Below are 17,973 nucleotides of genomic sequence, written 5' to 3' on the forward strand. Positions count from 1 at the left end.
CTTGTTTTTCCTTTTTCCTTTTGTGCTGCCTTGTGCAGCACACATGGAAAAAGCAAACTGTTATTGTTTGTTGTTTATGTAAAGGAAGGTGTTATTTCCTGTACATAAACAAACTGTAAAAAAAATGCAATGTTGTCACTTTCATGTGTGCTGCATGACTTTCCTAAACATAAACACTCCTTCCCGGCACACAGACACATTTGCACTTGGGTGCAAGGGGGCCTGCCTTGGCGCTAAGTCACTAAACTTAGTGCTGTCGCAGTGGGAAATGCAAGGCTGCACCAAATTCTAGTAAATATGGTGCAGCCTTGCGTTTCAGAAGTGGCGGAGAGAGGCATAAAGCCAGAAAGGCAAATGTCTCTGTCTTCCACTTCCTTGTACATATCCCCCTACGTGTGATAGTCATAAAAGAAATACTGCCTTTACCTTGTGATGTTCATTGACAAACACCTTTAACACAGCAGACATAATAATCAATTTTGTACTATGTCATCATTTGGGGTGGAACAGCAACAGACCGGAGCTGATCCCCTAGAGGTGGGTGGCTGTGGCGATCCTCTGGAGCAGGTTGTGGTGGATCTTGGGGCCGTCTCTGAACAGGGGGGAGATAAGTACCTCTCGGAGTTTGTGCCGTTGACTGCAGAGGAGTTCAGTAGAATGGCCCTTGGTATCATGTACGGGTCTCCGCTTGACCCGAGTCCATTAAAAATTTGGAAAGAGTTCGAGGAAGAGCTTTTTCTTACACTCCGGATGGTTTGCAACCAGTCTCTTTCTACAAGAGTGGTTCCACCTCAGTGGAAACAAGCGGTGGTGACCCCACTGTTGAAGAAGCCCTCTCTCGACCCTGAGTGCTTGAAGAATTTTAGGCCTATTTCGCGTCTGCCCTATCCAGCTAAAATTGTGGAGCGGGCGGTTGCAGGCACTCTCTCCAGGTACCTAGAACAGCATAAACTCCTGGAGGAAGTCCAGTGCAGCTTCCGGCCAGCCCATGGAACCGAGACGGCCTTGGTGACCGTGCTGGATGAGCTTTGTCGGCTGGCAGACAGAGGTCAGGCAGGTGTCTTGATCCTGCTTGACTTGTCTGCCGCCTTCGACACGGTGAACCATGGGATCCTGCTGGGTAGGCTGAGAGAGGTGGGGGTTACAGGTAGTGCCCTTGGGTGGTTTCAGTCCTTTCTTCAGGGCAGACAACAAGCCGTGTTCCTACCTCCTTACCAATCTGCCTTTTCCACCATCTCGCACGGCGTTCCGTAAGGCTCGGCAATTAGTCTGATTTTATTTAACATTTACATGAAGACCTTGATTGTGGTCATCAAAGAATATAACATTGAAATTGTTAATTATGCTGATGACACGCAGCTGATTCTCTCTTTGGAGGGAGATCATTCAACTTCTCTGGAAGCATTCCATAATTGTCTGCGTGATACAGCGGGATGGCTGAAGGCTAACTCCCTGCAATTTAATGCAGGTCAAACGGAGGTGTTATACTGCCCAAGGGCCAGGGTTCAATCTGTTATACCCTGCAACTTCTGGCCTTCTGACTTCTTTCCATCGGTTCAGCCAGTGAAGGCGATGCGGAACCTGTGCGTCATGTTTAACAGCAATCTCACCTTGGAGGCTCAGGTTTCGAAGATATTGGAGGAGTGCCTGGCCATTATTAGATTGCTTAGGAAAATCCTTCCTCGGCTCCCTTCCTCAGCCCGGGCTGAGGTGGTGCGCTGCATCGTGCTCAGTAGGTGAGACTACTGTAACTCTTTGCTGCTGGAGTCCCCGAATTAACTTTTGGATAGACTTCAACGTATCCAGTCTGCTGCGGCCAAGTTAGCCCTGGGGTGGCCCACAAGGTCTTCCTCCTCTAGGGCTCTGGCCCAGTTGCACTGGCTCCCGTTGAGACAGAGAGTTCAGTTTGCTTGGCATGTGCCGGGCCGTAACCTTCGTTCCTCTTCGGCTAGACTGGTGTGGATACCAAGGTTTAAGAAAGCCAAAGCAGGTGGCAGATCATTTGGTATAGCGGCAGCGAAACTGTGGAATGCTCTTCCGGTCGAGCTCAGACAAACCACTGACCTCCTACCGTTTAGGAGGAGCTTAAAAACCTGGCTATTCCCGAAGTCCTAGATTTTTACCAATTTTGATCCCCCTTCTGTTATGAGTCTGCCAGCACCAGGATGCCTGTTAGGCGACAGTGCGCTTTAGAAGTGAAATAAATAAATAAATAAATAATTTGTTGGCCATTTTTAATAATGATTGAGCTCAATTGCAACTTAACCCCTTCGGCGCTGATGACGAGCTCAGCTGGTCATCAGTTGCGCCGCTCGCACGCTGATGACGAGCTGAGCTCGTCATCTAACGCGGCTTTTTGAAAAAAGCCGGGTAGCGCGAAAATCGCCGCAGCGCGCATGCGGTTAAGACCCAAGATTTCTGAACACAGTTAATTACTAGAAACAATATATCATTCATAATAATGTTTTAAATAATCACGCCCCAGAGGACTGAACAGTTTAGAATATCAACTCATAGACGGTCATTCTGATGTTGGTTGGACCGCCACTGGCGGCTCTTTGGTTATGGTCTACCTGCCGTCTGCTGCTGTGATCTGCCCGGTGCATTACAATGCGTGCTGTCAGAGGCAGCCGGCAGAGGGACATCCCAACACTTTCTGATGGGCTCAATGAGCCTGTTGGGCCATTGGATGTTCAGTAATTTCTACAATAGGGGCGGTGCCTGCTCAGGCAATGCCGTAGGAATTACAATGTCCCTTTCTGCCTGTCCTTTCATGACAGTTTGCCGGCCATGAAAAGGCAGGTGGAAAGTGACTTTGGGGGACCCTAGGGGGTACCATTCACCACTGGCCCTCCAGTATGCGCCCTCCCTAAACATCCCTGCACCATGTGACAGGCACTGCATGGTGCCTGCCACATGGTGCAGGAATGTTTTAAAAGTGTACATTTTCTTTTGGGCCTTGTGCTGCAGCCCACAGCACAGGCCGCAATGTAAAATATACACTTTGTGATGGCTGCAAAGGTTGTCTCATTGTAATAAGGGCAGCGGGACCACCGACTCCTTGTCGAACTGTCCCGCTTTGACTAGGGTGCCGGTCGGACACTCGTCTGACCAGCCCACAGTCGCTTTGCATTTCATTTGCATTGACGTAGAGAACACTTTCCTATGCACTTGAGGTCTTCCGGGCTATCAACATCACTTATGACTTGCTGACATTTTGAAAACATTATTAAAGTCCTTCTATTGAAATCATAATTCATGCAAAGTAAAATAAATTCACATCTCCCATAGAAGAATATATAGCTCTTCATCATTTTTGAGATCCTGTCGTTGCTTGCTGTCCAAATTAAGGATATACTGTGACTCAACCTGCCTTAATTCTCATTCTATATCGCACCCTTAGAAATGCCTAGGAATGGAGTCCATCACGCAATAAATTATTTTTGTTTCATTTCCGTTGTGACTTTTGAAAAAATGCCCAGCAACAGGATAACTGGATTTGTTGTTTTTGATAGCTAGCCTTGAGATGTTGTAGAATTCTAGGATTTTAGGACAAAGGTACATCAAAATCACATTTACAGTTGAAACTACTCCAAATCCTCAAGAGGTGAGCTCTCACAATACAGGTAATCATGCCATGTTTACATGCTTTGCTCTTAATACATGTTTAAAGCCTCACCAATTTGTTAACCATCTTACCATGGGCCTGATTACGATGGCGGTCGTAGACACCTCCGCGGTCCCGTCGGAGGCAGAAAAATACATTTTCATAATGCCAGAAGCGGTCATCCCGACTGCTATAGTACAATGGGCTAAGATAGGCCATTTTTCATCCGCATGGTGTTTCAGATCCAACAGAAAAATCCCACTGCGCCGGTGTTGGAGAGAACCAATGGAGATGCACAGCTGGGCGGAAAAAGCGCTCTCACCGCCCACAGCATTACGATGCGCCTATCAAGCCATCCGAACTTAGAGGTAAAAACTGCTCATTCAAGATGGTGGAAAGAGAAACATAGAGAGATGAAGCTCCACAGTCATGCACCCTTCCACTTACTTGCAAAGCATAGATCCTGCCCTACAAGTCCTGCTGCTGCTCTACCTGCTCCACTACTACCAGATACAACACCATAGCGGACCCCATCCGAGATAAGTCTAACCCCCATTACCGCATGCATCTGCCTGACACAACATTACCCAATCCCTGCTCTGGGACAATGTACCTGTGAACCTCAGACACCTTCCTGGACACAGGAAACCATAGGCAGGTCATAGAACCATGCAGTGCACGAAGGGGCATTGTCACCTCAGCAGCGGGTGGGCCAATTTGCGAACACTCTGCAACCATCTTGGTTGGCTGCAGCCGTCACATAATAGCAGCAGCAAAGCGGTGGGCAAATATTCCCATTTTCCTGCAGATGATCCTCAGATGAGGACAGTGTTTCCCAGTGCTTTAAGTGAGATGAAAAAACTGGCGAGTCTCACAAAGGGGCATGGCCGATGCAGTTCAGGGTGTTGCTTAAAACACCTACGCAAAAAATCTGTGCTTAGCATGGTGTGCCGCCTGACTGGCAATTTGCTGCTTCTGTGATTGAATACAGATATATAATACAAAAAGCAAGATTACCTACAACAAGTTAGGGCTATTGGCTTTGTCAATGGCTGTTAGGTGAATAAGATACATAAGCAACAACTATGACTTTGTCTTTGTGACATATAATATTGAAAATGCTTCCGTTCTGAAATGATGAGACTGTAAAAGAACTATAATGAGTCTCTTTGAAGTTACCTCAAAGGCAGTGAAGGGTTGTAATGCTGCAGAGTTAAGATTTTTTTCCACCCCAGGGGTGAGCGCGAAAATGGAGAGTCCGATAGAGACCCGTTCCTGCACCTGCTATTTATAACTGCCAGTGGTCAGCACCAGCAAGACCCGGTCCACTTAAAGCCCAGGTGTTGCCATATCTTTACAGCATACCCTGGCCCACAGCCAACCAAAAAGAAGCTCAAAGTATCTCCAATTAGCCTAACATAGCAACTGTAAGGAAGGAGGGGCAGGGACAATGTCAACCAGGCAGTAACTGAAGAGATCTGTCAGGACCATCTCACAGAAGTGGCCTGCGCAGAATGTATGCACCTTCTAAGTTTGAAAAGAGGAAAGTTGAGATGCATCTGTTGAAATGCATGTGTCCAAATTTCAGATTACGATTCGTTTGCTCACACTTCTAACAGGGCAGTACTAAGCTCACAGTCAGTGCAGGCACATCGTTAGTGTGATCGTATAGCTCCCTAGTCCCCCAGAATAGGTGCTGGGGCAAATATTGGCCAGTCACATGCAATGCTGTAACCCAAAAAGTATTTGTGGTCCAATAGTTGAGTGAAATCTCAGTTTATGTGAGCGGTGGATATGTGAGTATGTGAAGTGGATTGAAAAGAATAGTGGAGGGAGAGAAGAGGGGAAGGTCTTGAAAGTGTATATTGTGGGATCATAGTAAGAATATGAGTTTTGGGATGAGCAATAGGAAATATGGAGGAGGGAAGAGTCTCCAGAAAGGGATTGGGAGATAATTCTAGTGAAATGAGGCTTGAACTGGTCCAAGGAGGAACAGAGGAGGGAAGAGTAAAGAAAATGTGAATTTGGAGATCACAGTAGTAGAATGAGTTTTGAGATGAGTCACGGAGTGGAGGTCGATGATATATTAAGAGCGGTACCATGCCATACAATCACAGGCCATATCATACCATAAGCAGCCAATGACAGGCCCTTACCATACAATGGGAGGCCGTACAACATAATGACAAGTCATGCCATTCAGCACACCAGAGTATTGCTATCCTGATCTGTAAACTTCATGGCACCAACAGTAGACATTTGTCCATGTGTGTTTGTCCTGTCCCACAAAAACAATGACTAGCTAGCTAATCCACTTAACTCTAAACCAGTACTTACCATATACAAATTTAGCATAAAGCTCAAATGCATAATGGAATGCTGATGTGTAATGAAGAGGCCACTAATAAAGCACTGACACATGACCTAAGCACCATAGCAAACCTCCTAATTGTCCACCCTGCCTTACCCTCCTGTGAATAACCTTGCAGAATTGAATAATGAATAGTAGTAGTAAGTAATAAAATCAAAGTTTATTTAGACAATAGTCTATAAACCATACACAAGACCATGAATCCACTTAGCAATAGAAATTTTACATCATAATTCATTTTAACACTCAATACACATTTAAAACCATAAAAGCACTAAATTGACATTTTCCATTTTTTAAAAATCTTAATATCTTGAAATTTCCTAACTTCCTTGGTTGTCTCCATTACAGCTTCTCTTATTGCTTTCAAAAATGTCCCCAACGCAATTGTGATATCTAAAAACAACATTTCAGTAAGGAGAACAACAGCCTTTGATCGTGTATTCACCTTATACTTTAAAAATATTGGACGTAAAAACATTTTACGCACTGTTAAAATCCATGTACAGTCCAGTAGTATATGTAAAATATCATTCTTCACACCTAGGCCACATTTACAAATACCATCAGGTTGGATCAGGGCTACTTTTAATTTACTATCGATCTTCCATGGATTTAAGCCTACCCGGACCTTCATGATTTCGTACCTTAACCATTTACTGGGTAACACATACAAATAAGGAAACTGGACCTACTTTTCCCATTCATTCCTTACCCAGTTCACTGATTTTTTCAACTTCAGGTACTCTAGATCTTGTGATCTAGAATATTCATGCCCTCGGTCCCTGAGCATTTTCTTAGTAAAAACTAAGTCCAATAAAGGTTGTTCGAGGGTCAACTTTAATTGCGCAGTTACTTGCTGAAGGGTTTTCCTCACTTCCCGTGCCCAATGTAAACTGCTTGCTTGTATTTCCTTTCTGCACCAAATTGACACCTTCTGTTCATCACCGGGCGTCTGACGGTTCCAAAATCTTAGCAATGACATTTGTACCTTTACCTCCCATGCCGTCAAGCCTACCTCCAATCTAATAGCTTGCAACATGGAACCGTTAGGTAGAGATAACAGCATTTTAATTATCTTTCCTTCCTCCCGGTCCCAACCCCTTTTTACCACTCAGATAGAGCACTTCAGCGCCGTAGAGAACTTGTGGGGGTATCATAGCTTCAAATGCCTTTAGTAGCGGTCTGTGAGACATGTCACCATAGTCCTTATTGAATTTTTTCAATCCACAGACCGATGAGGACGCCTTTGAAGTTTGTGCCACCACGTGGGTATTCCACTTTAATGCACTGTCAAACCAAAGGCCTAGATATTTATATTCATTTACTACCTCTAATTTGTCTAAACCTAAAAACCATTCAAATTTTTTTACCCTCTTCCCGAAACATAGGATCTTTGTTTTCTCCATATTCACCCATAGAAACTTTTTATCACAATATATTTTAAAGGCATTTAATTTCCTTTGGAGACCCATTTCAGTTTGGTCCACGATCACTAAATCATCAGCATATAAAAGGCATGCAACTTTATTATTATTCATGTGTGGGCTCGCACTCTTTTCAACTTCCAAAACCACGGGAAGATCTGCTAGGAAGATTGAAAAGAGCAAGGGTGCCAAAACGCACCCTTGTCTCAAGCCATTCTTTACAGGGATTTTCTGCGTTAATGAGCCCGTTGAATCTCTAATGACCTGGGCCCAGTTGTCACTATGTAATTCTTTTAGAATATTTAATATGCCCTCCGGCAATGCATAATTTTCTAGCACTTCCCAAAGGCTGCTTCTATCTACTGAATCAAAGGCCACTCGGAAATCGACGAAACAGCAGCATAGTTTCCCGTTTTGTTCAATCGATTTCCTAGCTAAGGCCCACAGGGCAAAACAATGATCAATCGTAGAGTGGCCTTTTTTAAACCCACCCTGTTCCACTGGTACGATTGACCGAAGATCCGCCCACTCTTTTAGCTTATCGAGTATCATCTTAGCAAAAATCTTTTCTCCTATATCTAATAGGTTAATTAGTCTGTAGTTTTTAGGGGCATGTACATCTCCTTTTTTTATGCAGAGGCCTTATTATTGCACCCTTCCAGTTTGCAGGTATTACCCCTTGCTCAAGTATTAAAGTAAACATTTTTTAGAAGAATTCCGCCCACCAGGGTTGGTTTGAGTTTAATATCAGGGCCGGCATATCATCCGGGCCTGCCGCTCTAGTTAAATTTAAAGTCCTAATTATCCTGAGGACGTTTATTACTGAGCAATCATGTTTGAGATCCTCTACTAGATCTCTCCACTGCTTTGGTACCAAATTATCCGACAACCTCCCCGGGGCATACAATTTCTGAATATGCTCAGCCCATGCATCTTCCTCTACTACACAGGTCATTGGTGTAATCAAGGGTTCCCCGGCTGACTGTATTAGCTTCCAGAATTGCCGTAGGTACTTATTTTCAATGGTTTCCAATAATTTGCCCCAGCAAGATTCTTTATGAATCCTTTTTACATTGCGGATTAACATATTATATTCTCTCCTTATTTTTAATAAGTTTTCCGCCTTTGCTTGTGTACATTTTTTGCGTAGGCTATGCTCTTCTCTCCTAATTTCTCTTTTTTTCATTAAACAATCCTGATTAAACTTACTTTCTTACTTTGGGTATTTCCTTTCTTGTTCTCTTCTTTTGCAGGGGGCCTTAGTTCTATACTTATACTTTCTACTACTTGTTTTATTTTTTCCACGAACCAGAATAGGTCTTGGCCCTTCAGACAACCTAGCTGAATCTTATGTTGCAGGCTTACTAACTTCTCTATTGATTTTTCAGATAACCTAGTGGTCATCCGCTTCGGGTACTCTGTCTCTTGCCAGATAACTCTGTCGCAAACCATGTATTGTGCTATTTCCAATATTAACTTTATTAGATTGTGATCACTACATTCCATGGGGTTAATGCTAAAATCTTTCACTAACTCGAAATTCCATGCCGGCAAAAACACATAGTCTATTGGGCAATTATGTGCCCCATATTTAAAAGTTTTCTTTGCCGGGCGGTCTTGGACTATCCTTCCGTTTAAACAATAGAAACTTTTATTTGATAAATAGTTGCCCAATTCCACCGCATCTGTAGAGGTTTTTGTTTCCATAAACTCTGCATTTTTTATATCATATGCCTCTCGAATTTCTGAGTACCATTGATCTGACAATTTTGGATTTAGTTTATGGTTAAAATCTCCCGTTAACACAATCAGGTCATTTCATACATATCACAAAGTGTATCCATATCATTCTTAAAATGTAACAATTCGACCCCATATTCCTTTATTGAATTCCATTGCATATACACATTTAGGATCAGTATAAATTTATATTTCTTATCCGCAAATGTGGTTTGGATTCTGCAGGCAAGAAGCCACTTACACTTTACAGATATCAAAATGGTTTTAGTTGTTAGAGTTGTTGATATCATTGTCAGCAAGCCACCTGCGGGGCGCCCAAAGTTCGATTTTACAGCTGCTTGGTGGACTTGTCGGAACCCTTCAACTATTTGGGGAACACCACAGAGCCAGGTCTCTTGTATACAAATAATTTCGTTCTTTTTTGGTTCTTTCACAATTTCACGTTTTAGAAGTGTTCCCAATCCATTTATGTTCCAAGAGACCAATTGTATGCTCTGTGGCTGCCCCATTGCCTATTCTACATCACTTAAAGGCCCATTCACTACTGAATCTTCCCTGTAACTATATGAAGGTCCTGCTAAGCTGGAGGTGTTACTCCAATTCTTCCATGCCTCCAACATATCTGTATTGTTTATTACTATATTAAAATTTTCTCTCTTTTCCTCTATTTCCTCCTCGGGGAGCCTCACCTGCCTCTTGCTTAGCCCCGCATGATATCTTAAGAAATGTTTCTGCTAGGGCACCTTAAACACTGGCACTAACTCTATTTTGGGCACTAGACGAATCCCCTCTTTACGGATTTCTTGCTCTGCATTTTCTATTGCGGACGTCACCAAGCCCAAATAAAGCTGTACTTTGGTGACTTCCTTGCCATCCCCAATTGTTTGGAATCCCACCATTCTTAGATCTCGAGAGCTTATTCCATTTAAATTTGGGCAATGGGCAAAAACCTTGAGTAGGTGTGCTCTATTTAAATACCCACTCTTTTAGATTTTTTGCCACCCCTTCCCAATTTTACGTGTTCAAAATAAAGCCACTTATTCCCTCTATCAACCACTTCTTCTGGCTTTGTAACACCTTGATAGTATAGTGTATTTAATCTAGGTATCACTTTAGGGCTACTTTCCCGGTTTGCATTACTTTTATTTTTGATGGGGGGCAACCGAGCCTGTGTCTTTGCTAATTTTGAGGTTACATGAATCTCCTTATCCTGTTGGGTTTGCTTCCTATTATACTTCTCTTTTTTTACTGATAAGATGGCCTCTTTCTCAAAATCAATACCTTTATGAACCCTCATCGTTTTATTTGATTGAGACTTAAGCTTATGTGTTACCTCTTCCAATGACTCCTTCCTCCCCTTTCCTTTCTTCGTCGCTCTTAAATTGAAATTTCTTTGTGCCTCCCTACCTGAATCTCTTACTCGTTTAGAGTGACCATAATGCCTATATTCACCTCTCCTTTTTACCAACATTGGCCATTTTGACACATAAACTTCATGGCCATCAACGTGAGCTTCATCAACTTGGCTTACAAATGGGATATCGGCTAATCTATCACCCCCCTCCCTCCCTTGACCCGTAGCCACCGGGTCTATGACAGGTCTCAACATTAAAGGCATTTGACCTCTAATGCCCTGTAATTCTCCCTCAATTTTAGAGAGGTAAGTTTTTTTACTTTTCAGGACATCGTGGTTTAGCATTGTTATTTCTAACAATCCTTGGAGCAATTTTTGCACCATTAACATCATTTCTAACATTGAAACTGCCGGGGATTCTGATACTTCCAAGTTTATATCCAGTGACCGGTTTTCCCCATTTGTGTCACTGCTTTTGTCCAGATCTTCCTGGTCATTGACTTCCCCCAAGACATTCTTTACAAATCCAACTGGGCAGAATCATCACTATGGTTAAGGGCCTGACTATCTTCCTCTTTCTCTTCTGCCACCAGGTTGGTTAATCTTGGGGAGGAAGAAAGTCTCGGTGACATTATTATCCCCTTCTGCCCTGTCAAGGATAGGACTGATCGGTTCACCAAATCTATGGAGTCTACCAAATGTCCATCGAATATTAGGGAGGATCCTTCTTTCCATGTTTCTTCCATTTCTTCCGTTTCTATAGTCTTTGCAGGAGAAAAAACCAGTTTAAAATGCTTTCCCACAAACTCCTTAATTGTACTAGATGCTATGCTCCCCTTACTTCCTCCGTGTTGTACTTCCTTGGGAGCCTTGGGAGTTTTTCCTTTTAATTTTTGGGAGCGTTTTGATTTTTCCTTTACCCTCCGGGGAGAACGACTCTCCTGGGTAACCTGTTGATTATCCCCATTCAGTTCTGCCTTCTTTGTATTCCCTAATGTGCTTTTATTTTTCCGTGGCGCCATTTTACTCCCTCTGTTTTTTCTCTCAGCACTTCAAACAGAGTCGAATTTCTTAAATTATTAAATAAAAATAACTAATATTTCACTTCACTTACCTCTGATGTGCCTACTTCTTGTGCTTGCGCTCTTGCCCGTGCCCTTTTCCGTTTTTCTTTTGTAGGGTTATCACTTTTCTCTCCACTCAAAGCTTTACTTATTTAAGGTTATGTTTGAGGCCAAAAAGTCACTCAAAAGACTCACCCAAGCAAGCTCCTGCTTCCTTGGCCCTACTTCCTTGCTTCCTTGCCCCCCCTCTACCTTCCCGTAGTTCAAATGGGCTCAGGCAGAGGCGTGGGAGCTCTTGCTTGATTCTTAATTTTTAAACAAGATTCTGCCTGCCCGTGTCTGTGAATTCCCAAGACACTAGCAAGCCTCAGCAAATCCTTAGTGAAACAGCTGCGTGACTGGTGGAGAGTGTCTGGCACCGATTCTATAGATCGTCACACTTCAGCAAGGGGAGACTTACCTTAAGCCGTGAGGGAAACGGCCAGCGAACCTTGGGCCAGCGCCAGCACCCCTACATCCACTCCTCGACCGCCGTGAGGGAAACGGCCATCACTGCCACAGCGAGGACGCCGCACGGGCTGGGACTCCATTTCCCAGGTGTCCCGGCGGCTGCAGGCGCGGGAGTGACAGAACAGGAGCGCCCGGAGGCGCGATAAAGCACGGAGCGCCCTGAGCTCCTTGGGAGACTTACCTTAAGCCGTGAGGGAAACGGCCAGCGAACCTTGGGCCAGCGCCAGCGCCCCTACATCCACTCCTCTACCGCCGTGAGGGAAACGGCCATCACTGCCACAGCGAGGACGCCGCACGGGCTGGGACTCCATTTCCCAGGTGCCCCGGCGGCTGCAGGCGCGGGAGTGATGCCACAGGAGCGCCCGGAGGTGCAATAAAGCACGGAGCGCCCTGAGCTCCGTGGGAGACTTACCTTAAGCCATGAGGGAAACGGCCAGCGAACCTTGGGCCAGCGCCAGCGCCCCTACATCCACTCCTCTACCGCCGTGAGGGAAACGGCCATCACTGCCACAGCGAGGACGCCGCACGGGCTGGGACTCCATTTCCCAGGTGCCTCGGCGGCTGCAGGCACGGGAGTGACGCCACAGGAGCGCCCGGAGGCGCGATAAAGCACGGAGCGCCCTGAGCTCCTTGGGAGACTTACCTTAAGCCGCGAGGGAAACGGCCAGCGAACCTTGGGCCAGCGCCAGCGCCCCTACATCCACTCCTCTACCGCCGTGAGGGAAACGGCCATCACTGCCACAGCGAGGACGCCGCACGGGCTGGGACTCCATTTCCCAGGTGCCCCGGCGGCTGCAGGTGCGGGAGTGACGCCACAGGAGCGCCCGGAGGCGCGATAAAGCACGGAACGCCCCTCGCACCCGTGAGTCGCGCGCGGGAGCGCCCGAGCGAAGCCCGGGCAAAGGGCGGGCCCTCTGAGGCCCTCAGAGGTCAACAGTGGTCGGGCGGGTCACCCATCTAACCTCCACTGAAAGGTGAGCCACTGTACCTACCATGGGGAAACGTAATATTATCACTACCATTACAAACAATATAGACAATATAGACACACAGGCTACTGAAGTCCCTGCATCTCTACAACTCTCCTTTGAGAGTCTCCAGGATAATGCCTTCAACGAGATTGCAGAGACTGAAAGGAGGCTGTCCTTGGTTTCCCAAAATAATAGTCAACCGACCATCACTATCAGCCCTAAACACACTACACCCCTACTGTCAGAGGTAATTGTAGTGAAATCTACCCCTGCAGTGAGCGCATCCGAAACATTACAAGAAGGAAATACCCTCGACATAGCTATTGATGCTGTTTGTGATCCTGTGTCGCTATCAGCGCTTCCTTCCACAAACACTAAGACCACAGGAGCAAAACGTAAAAGGGGCCCAGCAAAGACTGAAATAAATAAGAGGAAACAGCCTCCTAGGAGTAACAACCAGCCAACCCCACAGAGTATGTGGACTAGGGGGAAGAAGCGTCAAACAGAGGTCCCAACAGCTTGTTCTGACACTGGGGAACATTGTGATACTGCTATTATAAATGAGGGTACAAATTCAATCTGTACACAGACGGATTTCCCTAATGAAAATGCTCATCAATTTAAACCACAGGGAAATTTTATAGAGACCATTGCAGATACAATTTTTAAACAACTTGAATGTCAAATGATCAAACAATTTAATATAATTTTTAAGAGGTTTGATAGACTAGAAACCCTCGTGAAAAATGATGAAGCTAAGAGGAAAGGTATGGTTTGCTTAGACCAAATTAGAGGTGATCGCCTGTTAAAAGACTTAGAGTCTATCACCAGTACCCTATCTAGCGGAGAGTCCAACAAAAACTGTAATTCAGTTACAGCTAAAGGGGTTATAGGGACATCAAATGTTAATACCGCCTCTGTGACACAATCATCGGTGGAAGCAAATACAAGGCAAAACCACTCTCCCACAATTCCAACTCTCATTCCGTCATCATCTTCCGGTCTATCTAACACCACAAACACTACTAAAAAGAGTAACCCCCCCAGTGGTATAGCTAAGCAGAAAGTACTTACCAGGCCAGGCCAGCATAGAGGACAACCGGAGGATAACAGACCGATAAAACATCAAGGTCCTGCTCTACACCTTCCTCCAGAGTCGTGCCCATATGTTTTGGTTTTGGCCGGTATACCACCACTCAGGGAGGGTCAAGGTGAATCTTGGGTCCAGTTACACAACAAATGCATTGACTGGTTAACTAAACACAAGGGGGTAGGCTATGATATATCAAATGAAATTCTTTCTGCTCGCCGGGTGACCTGGGTTGGCCCCCTGTTTAAAAACATCAACGGGGATTTTATCACAATCAACTTTAAGAACCCGGGCACAGTAACATTTTTACTAAATAGGAAGAATACTCAGCATGGCCCATCCACTGTGGTGACCCCCTTACCTCTGAGTTATTTTTACAGACCCCCTAACAGATTGTAGCAATCACCTCCTATGTTTCCGTTACATAATAGATTTTTAGCACTATCAGACCAGGGCACTTTAGACTGACTGCCAGTAACTCAGGAAGACCCTGTTGCAGCCGTGCCCAATGCTGAATCTTTACAGATTGTAGAGCCCGAGGTGACTTTGATACCATCCGACCCTTCTTTGCCATCAAACCCACAAAGTGATCAACCGGCTCACCCAACAGTCACTGCTAGGGTGACCGTTCATGACGTTTGTCCACGTCTTAACGAGAATTTGTCCATCATAAGCTGGAACATTGCAGGGCTGAAGGCAAAATTGGAAATTAAAGCCTGAAGGACTGGGTAAATTGTTATGATGTTCTAATGTTTCAGGAAACCTGGAGTACAACTCATCTGTTATTAGAAGGGTATAGTTGCCATAATAGGATTGTACAGTCTCCACCTTTAGGCCGTCCTAGTGGGGGTTTATCAATTTGGGTAAATATAACTGCAGAGGTAAAAACAGAAGTAATACAAACTAATAATCCAAGTTTTATGGCACTGGTATATGCAAGAGAGGTAAAATTATGTCTGATTAATTTTTATAATAATGATTTTTTATCTTATCCTAATTGTAATTTTTTAGACTTGTTTAATTTCTTTGATGATATAGCGGAGGGACGTAAATACGGGAAGTTTGATGGCATTTGCTTAGGAGGGGATTTCAATGCACATATTCATTTAAGGAATCCCCCTTGCAGGAGAGGTGTAGAACTATCTGATCTCCTTGCAACTAGAGAACTCGTAAACTGTATGGAGTTTGCTGGTAATAATATAAGCACCGCCCCGGTCCCTACTTACATCGGTCACGGGTGTGGAACAACTATTGATTATATATTTGTTTCACCTTCCCTTGCCAACGTTTTATTAAAAGCAGAGGTAGTGTGTAATGTATATAGTGATCACTACCCAATTGTGATTTACCTAAAATTGTTAGGGGGGAAAAAATCACATAGGGAAATTGGGGCAGCAAATTTGGATGCCTCGACGGATGGATTAAGGGTTGTTTGGAGGGGGGTGGATAATAGGGGTGTTCTGGCCACCGTGATTAATAAATATCCTGTATTGATCTCGAATTGTCTTGCCATTGATAGTTGCGGGGGCAACTTGATTAAATCATTTAGCGAACTTTGCTCCGCAATAAAAAGCGAGATCTCCAAGCCAACATCCAGGAAAGTTGAGGATGCCCCAAAATGGTTTGATGCCTCTTGTTCGAAGGCAAACCGGGATCTAAGGGTTGCTCTCATGGCCAAACCACGGGATATTTCCCGGGTAAGGCTCTTGAGAACAAGGTATAAATCCACCCTACGTATTATATCCAATGAATTGGTCAAAGATCATTGGGAATCCCCTGTACGCACAGCCGCCCTAAAAGACACCCCAGGGTTTTGGAGGGAGGTAAAGAACCTAAGATCTTTTGGTTAAAATATAACACCAATTAACTGTAACATCGTTGGACCTGTGTGGGTGGACCACTTTTCAAAGATTTATGCTGTATCTGGTCACCCTGCAGTAACCCTTCCTCCACCAACTCCTCTGAACATCACATTGCTTGAGGTAGAGGATGCCATAGCAGAATCTGCCGGTAATAAAGCACCCGGCCCAGATGGTCTTTCCATCGACCAATTAAAATGTGAAATTAATTTTTGGGCACCGCTTCTATGCAATGTATTTAATAACCTAACTTACGAATCCATCCCTGAAACATGGTCTAACAGTACTATCGTCCCCATTTTTAAAAAAGGTGACAGGCTGGATCCCGGGTGTTACCGCCCAATATCACTAATTGATAACACCCTGAAAGTCCTGGGTAGGGTAATCTTTAAAAGAATTAGAACCTGGGCAGAGGAAAGTTCCATCTTACACCCGAGCCAGCTAGGTTTCCGTAGTAAAGTGGGCACGGTGGAACAATGTTTAAACCTAAATTTGATAATGGCTAAATATACCATCGCCAAAAAATCCCCCTTATATTTTGGTTTTATGGATTTGAGTTCTGCTTTTGAATTTGTAAACCGCTCCCGTTTATGGTCCGTCCTTCTTAATTATGGTCTAGATGATTATTTGGTTCATTTTTTATCTTATCTTCATAGCGACTTAAGAACTTGTGTGCGTATTAATTCCACTGGCGAAGTTTCCAGTGACATTTTAATTGGCAGGGGGGTCAGACAGGGTTGTGTTCTGGCCCCTCTGCTTTTTATCTTATACATTAATGAATTGAGTAGCTCATTAAGTACCCTAACAAAAGATGTACCGTATATAAATCGAACCCCTATACCCACCCCACTTTACGCTGATGATGCGGTCCTAATGGGCCGCACCCCAAAGGCACTGCGTATTTTAATCTCAGGCTTTGTTAGTTTTATGGCTGACTTAGGCTTAAGTACAAATTTTAAAAAATCCCTCATCATGACCTGTGGCCCAAAAAAGTATAAAATTATCGAGATTAATTCAGGGGAGAATGTTCTAAAAAGCACCTGCACTTTCCCATATCTGGGGTTGTTGTTCTCAAACAGCGGTTCTTGGCAACCGCATGTTTCCTACGCGAGGAATAAATTGGGTAAAGCTATCAACTCAATAATTTCTCTACGCCAACCTAATCATGCGGAGGTGATTACGCCATTAGTAAAGATTTATCAAACACAATGCATCCCTACCGGTACTTATGGCGCAGAGGTTTGGGGATATACAAATTGTCTCCATATTCAGATAGAAGAAAATAGATTCTGTCGGAAGGTGTTGGGTGGAGTTATCTGTGCATCAAACTATATATGTCACAGTGAATTAAATATTCCCTATATTGAGGATTTTGTTAGATCAAGGCCACCCCTTTTTTGGTTAAAGATATGGACGAACCCGGCAGCCACATTGACTCGAGATATAATCTCAGACTGCTTAAAATGTGATAGGGCACATTACATACCATGGCTGAAAGCAGTAAATGAATGTTTAATAAGTGTAGGGCAAGGTCACTTGTTTACATCCCCCAATCTTATAGACCGTTCACATAAGAAGTGTATTCAAAGGGCTTTGTACAACCTCTATAGAGAAAAACGGGAAAGGATAAATCTTCCAAAGCGTACAGTCGCAAAGTATATGGGCCATTTAGAGCCCGCTTCTAGTTACTCTGCCCCGCCCCAGAAATATCTACGTTTAAATCTTGGTAGATGGAATAGAAGTTTACTGTTCCGTTTCCGGGACGGGAGCATCGTAAATTTGTTACATTTCCCTTTGGGTTACAATAAACATTTGGAAACGGTAGGTTGTCCATGTAATCCGACCATGAAACAAAGCCTTATGCATTTTATGTTCTTTTGTGATTTTTATAAATTGTTTACTGTGCACTTTTTAATGCCATATTGTCGGAAACACGATCTGTTAGATTTTAAGATTGCGTTGAGGAATCTACTAATGTTA

Source organism: Lissotriton helveticus, chromosome 2_1 (genome assembly GCF_964261635.1).
Source record: "Lissotriton helveticus chromosome 2_1, aLisHel1.1, whole genome shotgun sequence".
NCBI classification, from domain to species: Eukaryota; Metazoa; Chordata; class Amphibia; order Caudata; family Salamandridae; genus Lissotriton; species Lissotriton helveticus.